Source organism: Sinocyclocheilus anshuiensis, unplaced genomic scaffold (assembly GCF_001515605.1).
Source record: "Sinocyclocheilus anshuiensis isolate Anshui unplaced genomic scaffold, SAMN03320099.WGS_v1.1 scaffold1497, whole genome shotgun sequence".
Classification (NCBI taxonomy): domain Eukaryota; kingdom Metazoa; phylum Chordata; class Actinopteri; order Cypriniformes; family Cyprinidae; genus Sinocyclocheilus; species Sinocyclocheilus anshuiensis.
The window spans coordinates 947026-956904 of record NW_015543492.1 but is presented as its reverse complement, the minus strand read 5'-3'; positions in this window follow the sequence as shown (position 1 = coordinate 956904).

Here is a 9879-nt window from a genome sequence, read left to right as displayed (position 1 = left end):
TCAGAAAAGGGCGCCAAAACCCCAGCAGTTCTTGACTTCAACACTCAAAGTCAAGGTCTGGCTCTAGAGGGCGCCCAACATCAAGACCATGCCAAGCCGCCACACAAAGAGCGGAACACACCCTCGTCCAACAGAGAACGAGACTCCCATGCTGGTACCCGACCTAAACAGAGGAACAACCGCTGGGATGGACCGCGTGGACGACAACACTCACCTGGAAGTCACTGGGAAAAATCTTGGGACCAATCCAGACCTCGTGAAAATCAATGGGACAGATCGTGGAATCAGCCAAACTCGTTTGGAAACTCAAGAGGAAAAGGCTCATGGGAATCCAACCTCTACACCACACTGACATAACTTCTGTAATTCTAGGAAAACATATAGCCACCTTGCGTAGACACAACACTTACACACTCTCCTCCGCCGCACTGCTAGGACCAACCTCTAGTAGAGAGGAGGTACTCCACACATGTGACACTCGTTTGCTGTCTAACCTAATTCAGTGTCCTTGTGTCTCTTTGTGTTTTCCTTTACAGCTATATATTTTAATTTTTTTTTTTCGTTTCCCTCACTCTCACTATAATTTCCTTTCCCCTCTAGTCCCCTCATCAGGATTACTGTGTTTTTAAGAGGGTTTAAAGGACAATATTTAGATTTAACTGCACTGATGTTATTGAATGAGAACAAAATTTGAACTGAATTCTAACTTTGTAACATCAAAAGATATTGAACTGAATTGAATCAACATTGAGCTGAAGTAAGATGAATAAATGACACTATTGTCTTCTGCAGAGCTGATTTATAGCTGAATTTGTTTTAGAATTGATACATTTGACAAAATTAACACTGTGATTTTCCTGTTTAAGCTGCTTTGAAACAATCTGCATTGTATAAAGCGCTACAGACATAAATGTGACTTGGCTTAAACATGGTAAAATCTAAATCTAAAATCTGTAATGCACAGACCCTTGTACTTTATTGCATTATTTATTTTTTCTTAGTACACTCTCAGAAAAAAAGGTACAAAAGCTGTCACTGGGGCAGTACCTTTTTAAAAGGTATATCTTTGTACGCTATTTACCCCTAAAGGTGCATATTGGTACCTTAAAGGTACAAAATAGTACCTAAAGTGTACATTTTAGTACCTTTTAAAAGCTTATTGCCCAGTGAAAGCTTTTGTACCTTTTTTTCTGAGAGTGTAAAATGAAAACTGAATTCAACTTGCTTATATAAACATGCAACATAATTACAAACAATATAGTTAATACACTATTTGAAGCATTTACTTTTGCATAATGCACAGCTTTACATACAAATATTTTAACAGTACTACGCCGTATACAGTATATATGGTTATTGTACAATATGCTGTAAGCTGTACAAAAGTAATCCATAGTGAAATGTCTGTTTCTTTTGTGAACTTTATTTTATTCTGATCTGGGGTCAGATCCACCTGCCCAAAAACCTGATCTTAACCTTCACAGGAATAACCATGAAAAGAAAAATCTCAGATCGACATGATAGTCTGAACTGCGAGCAGCTTTTAGAGATTGAGGTGTTAGTTTGCTATAGGACGAGGCCTGTTTATGCAGCAAACATGAAGCGTTTGAAGATTTGAGTGGGCCGGATTTGTCGACAGGAAGTGAAAAGTCAACAGCCAATCAAAAGGAATGTCATTTGCACAACACTGAATGGAATGAGGTCAGCTGAGAACTTTATGACGTTTACCTCAAAGATGAGGAGGATGAGCTGAGCTTTGATCCAAATAAAGTGAGTGACACAAAAACATCATGTTCTTCATGCCAGATCTTGCTCTTTGAGGAGACTTAATGGAGTTATTTATTTATTTATTTATTTTTGTATCAGCTTTGTCTCTGATGTTCTAAAATTCTTTTAAAATTCTACAAATGTTCTAAAATTCAGAAAAATAGCTGTCATGCAGTAAGAGTATCACTGTAAACAATGATTTTTCAAAGTTGTATAGATATAATAGATTATACAAGAAAATACAGAATCTTTCTACTTCAAAATGTCATGTTTAATTAACTGTAATTTGCAGTTTTTCTTTGTAATCTGTGCAATTTACTAGCAATTTGTGAAAATCGAGCTATAAAATTCATGGAATTAATTTGACATTGAGAAAACTTGATGAGAAATGTTTGAGTTCATATTGAGGTCTCTGATATTGTTCAAATCTCTTGTGAAACTACAGAAGAGACACATTTGAGTTTACATGCGAGTTCTTCATTCCATCTCATTGTTATCTAGGAGAAACAACTGAGCTATTAAAGAGATCTCATTTGTGATTTGTGTTTTTCCTACAGCACGTTCTTGTAGAAGACACCTGTGTGATGTACCTGTTGGTGCTTCAGGATCTTCAGGTGGGCTGTTGTGGGAAGCTTTATGGTCTAGTCTTATTTACCCTGAAAAGAAAAAAATGCACTATTATTGCATCTTATGGTCTTAAACTTCATGTGAAGCTCAGAAAAGGAGAGTGTTTTCAACAATTAATATCTCAACCGTCATAAAATCATATTTGATTTTACAGATTTGGCCAGAGGAGGGCGTCCTTGTCCCTACTAATGCAGGAACTAAACCAGCTGAAGTTCATCTGTGAGGGATCTGCAAAGAAAATTATGGAGACTGTAAAGAGAATTTAGTATGAGTAGATAAAACGTTTTACTTTGTGCTTACGGCTAGTTTATCCTTTCTGAACAGCAGGGGTTGTCAACATTATTACATTATGGAACACTAGTTTCCTTGTCTCTCAATTAACATGCTTACCTTTACAACAGCGTTCTGGATTCACTGCAGCACTTTATTGTGCAAAAAAGAGATTTAGATTTTTAAATGACAGTTTTATGCTTGTTAGAAACAAGAAAACATTAAATAAGATGTTATTTCTTTCAACTGTACATTTTAAAGGTGAAATGTGTAGTTCCTGCACCATTAGAATCAACAAATGTTTTAAACGGGTTCCCTGAACCCTCCATTTTTCTCCTATTTGTAAAGAAATTTACATATGCATTTCCCCCCATTTTTCATGCATGCGTTAATGTATGCATGCATGCATGAACTTGTAAAAAAAAAAGAAGAGGTTTTCCTATCATGTAGTGATTTACATTTAAATAGTTATTAAACAAATACACATTTCTCCTACACATGCACAACTTAAGCCTAAAAATAAACCAGCATAAACTTACTTATATAGCCTACATGTATTCATGTATGCATGCATGCATGCATGAATTTGTAAAGAAAGTTTTTTTTGCTTGTAAAAACAAAAAAGAAATAAAATTTAATGAGTGATTCACCTTTAAATAAAATAATAATAGAACAAATAAACTTTCTCCCATACATACATATAAACTTTAGTCTAAAATAAACTTACATAAGCCACCCATTTATAAACATGCAGTGATGTTTTGTGATTTGTAAAGAAAAGTTTATTTTTGCATGTAAAAAAGAATGAGTGATTCACCTTTAAAATACATGCATATAAACTTTAGCCTAAAATAAACGCATAAACTTATGTACACATATTATTGTATGCATGCATTAATTTAAAGTTAATTAGTAATTTACCTTCAAATAGTTGTAGAACAAATACTTTTCCCTATACATGCATATAAACTTCAGCCTTAAAGACATCAGCATAAACCATATATTTATGCAAATGCATTATTGCATGCATGCATTAATTTGTAAAGAAATATTTGAAGAGTTCATTTGCAAAAACCGATAACTCCATTTTTATTCCTATTTTTCAGAAATCACGTTTTTTTTTATTGCGCATTCCAAGTAATATCAATCAAACTGCAGTTGGGTTGTTTTGATTAAGTAATAATAACTTAAACAAATACAGGTAATTTACAAAATTAAAGTTAATTGAAAGTATGTTTTTTTTTTTTTTTACATATAAAAAGTTAGTTTTATAGCAAAAGCAGAAAACTCCAACAGTCGTTTTTTGGCAAAAGGAGATAACTCCACATTTCATGTTTTAGAGTTTAAAGGGGTCATATGATGCTGCTAAAAAGAACATTATTTTGAGAAAGGAAAAATTGAAATCGCATCATATGACCCCTTTAAAAAAACACTCGTTTAATCTTTGTAATCTCCTCAGATGACAATGTAGATGCCTGACAAACGTTGTTGTGATCACATGCAATACACGGAGATTTTCCCTCACCACTGTAATGCGCTGCTTTTGCAAGGTTCCGTGAAAACGTTTCAGCTTTTATTTTCCTTTTTCGCCTTGAAGATATCACAGGTTCATCAAGTTCGTCGAAATTATCCATCCTCCATAACTTTTTCAGCTTTGACGAAACTCCTCTCAGCTAGCACATCTTTTTAAAGTGAAAGTAGCCTTGTCACCTGACCTGAATACAGCACGCTGATTCGCTAAAATGGATTTATCGGTTTCTGTTCAAAAACAACAAGGGCGCTTGTCGGCTTCTGCAGTAAAACGTGAACTTGCGATGCTTTGAAAGTGGACAAAACCGGCTTTTTTGACAAAACGTGTTTAGGGTTCAGATTGAGCTATATGTGGAGAATAATGCAGGCAATCAGCTCATTTTTTTAAAAAGTGGCATTTATCGGTTTTTGCAAATGAACTCTGCATTTCTTTTTGCATGTAAAAAAGACAGATGCAGCTTACAAACGTTACCGTGTGTAAACGCTCGGTGAATAGCATGAAGCGATGATGAAATGCTGGCATTGGCACATTTTTACCGTACGGACATCGGCACTTTTGACAACACTACATAACATGCACACATATGCACAATCTTTAAAAAAAAAACAAATTCTGTACATGCAGTACCTCTATGAATCTACAGGGGTCCAGAGACAGAGAGAACAGGATTGGCATATGACCCAGATCAGACCTGAACCAATGAGTCATCAGCTCTCCTGTGTCTCACATGCACGTCACCTACTGTGCCACGGCTCTGATGTTTTTTTTTTTTTTAACTCTCATGGTTCACTCTAACCACTGATTCTTGTGGGGACCGACCAAGCGGCAACCTTCCGGTCTCTCTCAGAAACCAACACGGAAGTGACTAAAACTGCAATTCATCGACTGGCTGCTAGAGGCTGGCTCCAAAAGGGAATCAGTCCCATAGACTCCCCATGTTAAAATGCCCAACTTTACAGCATAAAAATATGTTTACAGCCTGGTACAAAAAGTGGTTTTGGTCTATATAGCAAATTTTGCCCTTCATGACAACTGTGAGGGGGGTGAATTTTTTTTATAACTAATCCTTTTAAATTATATTAAGCCTTAAAGTTATGCATAATTAAGGGCGTGGCCACTTGAGTGACAGGTGGATTGCTGCTGCTGTCACCACCGTCGAGCTAGGTGGGCGTGGTTTCAGCAACCAGCTCCCGCCTCTTAGCCCATTTTCGATTATCCGGGAGAGACGCGCGGTGACGCGCTGCCAAGATGGCGCCTGCCGGCTCCGCCCACTTTGAGCTTCAAAACCGCTCTTCAGAAACCTATGGGTGACATCACAGACACTACGTCCATGTTTTTATCCAGTCTATGGGACTGACAAAGGCCGTCAAAGTTCAAAGGTCGCTCTTCCCATGCGCCTTTCCCAAATCTCCTCTACAGAGACCTGCAACCGTCAATTTAATAAAAACCTCCAATATAACATTCTGCTTACTGTTGCAACCTGCTGAGATTGGACAGAAGCCTGCAGGTAAAAGCTTAATAAGACCTCACCACCACACACTAGTGCCGTTTTTACACGGCTAATAATATAAGCGCCGTAGCCCCTGAGAGTAGAGAAACAGGCAGAGAAAGCCGACAAGCAGATATTAACCACCTTGCTTTATTACAAACAGCCTCCATTACTGCTAAAGATAGCCGATCCCTCACTACCGCAGGGTCTCGAGTGTAGCGGAGGGGGGAAAGGATGCTGCCGTTAGCCGGTAATTTAGGATGAGAGGGAGCGCTCACGATATTGATCTTAGCTCGGCTTTTGCTGAGCAGAGTGAAAAAAAAAAACGAGAGTCAGAGAAGCTACGAGGCATCCGAGCGATCCGATTGGCTCCCTGATCTATTATCTTATACCCAGGCTGACTCGGCCATCCTGTGACAGTGGTCTGCCTTCTATTGTTATGTTAAGTACACTTTATTAGCAGCTTGCAGTCTATTTAGGAACAATTCATAGAGGGTTTCTAATGCAGATGGGGACTTGTATGAGAGAAAGCATAGATTTGATAAATGTTGTCTTTGAATACGCTCAACAAAGACATATAAAGATTGTTAGGCCTCATTACACACGTATGCATGGAAATATAGATTAAAACTCTTTTACGGAAGTACACAAAAAATGTATTAATTAAATAAAAAATAAATAATGAATAGAAATACAGCATTTGCGTGCATAATTATTTCCTTCTGCAGGTGCAAATACAATTTTAAATTGAAAAAAAAAATACTGAAACCATTTTAAACAGTATTTTGTATTATAATTTAATAATAATAATAATAATAATTATTATTATTATTATGCATGCCTCAATTAAAAAAATAAATTTAGAAAAATAACAAAAGTGATTAAAAATGGTGAAAAAACTATACTTGCTATATATAAACTATCCTAAATTAAATGAGAAAAAAACACCCTTTTAAATAAATCCATTAATGAATGCATGTATATAAAGATTGTCAGGTCTCATTGCACATGTGTATGGAAATACTAAAACTGGTCTTTTATGAAGATGCACAAAAATAATTATGTAAAGTTAACATGCCCCACAGTGACATTTTAAACATTTTCCAATTCTATTTACAATTTCAAAATTCTCTAATCCTGTCTAATATTATAAATATTATGCATGTAGTGTAATTTTTTTAAATTCAGTGCAAGACCATTTAAAACGAACAAGTGAAAGCAAAAAAACCCCAAAAAACTGGTGCTTACAAATGGTTAAAAATGGTGGGGAAAAAACTACACTTGCTATACATATATACATTTTATTCTAAAATAAGCTAGCAAAAAACACCCATTTATAAAAATGCATTAATCTATGCATGCATGCATTTGCAAAGCAACATTTTGCATGTAAAAAAAAGATTCTTTAATGAGTTTCGGAAGGTCTATTTATGTTTAGTGACACTCTTGCTTGTCTACGGCAGTTTATTATTTGCCATTGATTTGATTTTGCATTGTGTAAATGACAAGATTGATGGCATGGGCTGTTCCTGACAGACCCTCTCTGCTCTCTCACATGAGTTCTCCCTCCCTCTCTGTCTCCAGTTAATGATCTTCATATTAAGATCACTTTAGGACCCAGGAGTGGAGAGGGGTCGGTCCCACATGGGGGCCGCCTTTGTGTCTGGAAAGACACAGGGGAGACTGGCGACATTAACACCACCTCAAATCACACAATGATCCCCACGACCCCCGAACACACACACACACACACACACACACACACACACACTTATAGTAAACATTCTATTTTGCATGCACATTGCACAATTTGTTACTCTTTGCTAGTTGCATTTTGCTAGTTGCATCTTATTATCTTTGTTTATGTTCTTAAGTGATTTTAAACTTGACATTTCAATGGCTTTATTTTTCTGTAAAGCTTCTATTTTGCACACACATTCATCAAGACATACACACACACACACACACACACGCAGACAGATCTGGCCAATCACAAATGAAGCATTAAATGAAGAAACATATAGTACTGCTCTCTAGGGACAGAGGGTATCTTACACAAAAGGAGCATCCCGTCTGAGATGGCGCTGTCATTAGCTTCTGGCCCTCGATCTGCTGCGCTGTCAGATGAGGCCAATCTAAACCACGCCCATTTAAGACAGCAACAATGCTGCTTTTCAACAGTCTCTTTCTTTGCTTCAAGTGCCATTGGGAAGTCTTATTAAAAGAGATCAGACTTACTGCTGATGAAAACAGGTGAAAAAAGCCCACAGATGCACACTGAAGCACAAATACATTGAAGGAGGCCGTATAAACAATGACCTCATCCTAGTAACAGCATAACAATGTGCTAAAATGGCAACCAACACATCACCCTAGCAGTATGGCAGCATCTTTTGCATGGACAAAAATCGATAGCATCGCATGACAATTGAAAAATTCACTATTGTAAACTATTTGCATAATTATTTGAAGAGGTTATAGTCACTGCATACAAATTTTGTCAGGATGAAAATCAATGCCACAGCAAAAACTTCCACTTTAATAATAATAATACAAATTCTAATTCAAAATAAAATCCAAAATAAACATCTGAGAGCCAAGTGTTGTGCTATTTTGAAAGAAACAGAAATATAACGTTACTTTTCATAAAAAGTAACAATATAACATAATTAGTTACTTTTAGGTGTAACACAATCAGTGCTGGAGAGTAACTGATTACATGTAATCTGATTACGTAACCAGATTCCAAAAATTAGTTTTTTTTAATGGATTATATATTATTCATTCAATCACTGTAAATTATTCATAATTTATTGATTGTAACTTTTTAAAATCTATTTTACACTTTCCCTTCTAAAAATCCTACTGTGTGTCATAGCATTTAGCTTTGAAACAAATAATTCTGCAAGTTACTGGTAATGCAATCTAAAAGTAATCTAAAAAGTAGTCTGAATACATTACCTAAAATGCCTAACCTATATTACATTACTAACTATAATTTTCATAATCTAATCTGTAATCAGTAACAGACTATAATTTGTAAGTAATCTACCCAGATTGAACACAATAATGTGGCATTAGGCCCAAATCATATGAGAGCACATAAATGCAAACATTTCTAGCTGTGCTTAACTTGGGGATATTAACCGGATGCGTTATTATTCAAGTATTTGCAACAAACATCTAAACTTGAACTAACTTGAATTCAAAACAATGCACTGTCAGCACAAAAGGACACTATAACAGGAATTAGCATATACCCCTTCTGTGAGAAATTTTCCAATTTCTTTGCAACAGTTTAAAGAGAATCTTGCTGAGCAAGTAAGTTAAAGCTGAGATGTTTATAGCAAATACAAATAATAACATGTCCATTTAATATCCTCAAATTAAACTATGATTGTACAGAAGATATATTTGTACTTATATTTCTGAAAATTTAATCAGTATAGGCAGTTTTTAGGGAATGTTAATTTGAAAAGTAAGCCAGAAACATATTTAAAAGCTTGGCTAGTGCACTGAAAGTGTGTGTTCCTGTTGTACATATTTAAACACTTTGGCTGCACTGGTAAAAACCACAAACAAATCCGACTGAACTTGTATCTGATGCATGATGCATCTGGCATTTTTCTTACATCACTTGCATTGATTATTTCCAGTTTCACAATATGATAGAGAGCAAAAGCATGAAGCCAACAGCTATAGTTACTGTGAAGACTGATACACTCTGTTGTACTGAATTTGGATTGTAATATCTCAATCTCCTACCAAAGCAAAACAACAACAAAAAAGCATCACATTTCAATTAATATCAGCCATTACACAACTTTCACACACTCTTTTTTCACTAACACACTGTTTTGAGAGCATGCACATCAAAAGTTGCCATCAATCTGTGATGAGAAGCAGTGTTGTCTGTGTTTCCAGAGCTTGTTGTCTGTTTAAGGGAAGATTTATGGCATCTAAGTTCACGATGATAGGTTTTATAGCATAACAAGTACTGTTGTCCCAATCAGCCGCACGGATGATGGATCTGTTGTTGGAGTGAGAGACAGTGCGACTGAACGAGGAACTCTTGCTACTGGAATGATGAACCTCACAAAGCAAGATTGATGCTCTGCCCCGGACAGCATATGAATTAACATCTCCTTCTTGCTTGTTTACATGCTCTTCCCATTTCCTTCCTGCTAACATTGGC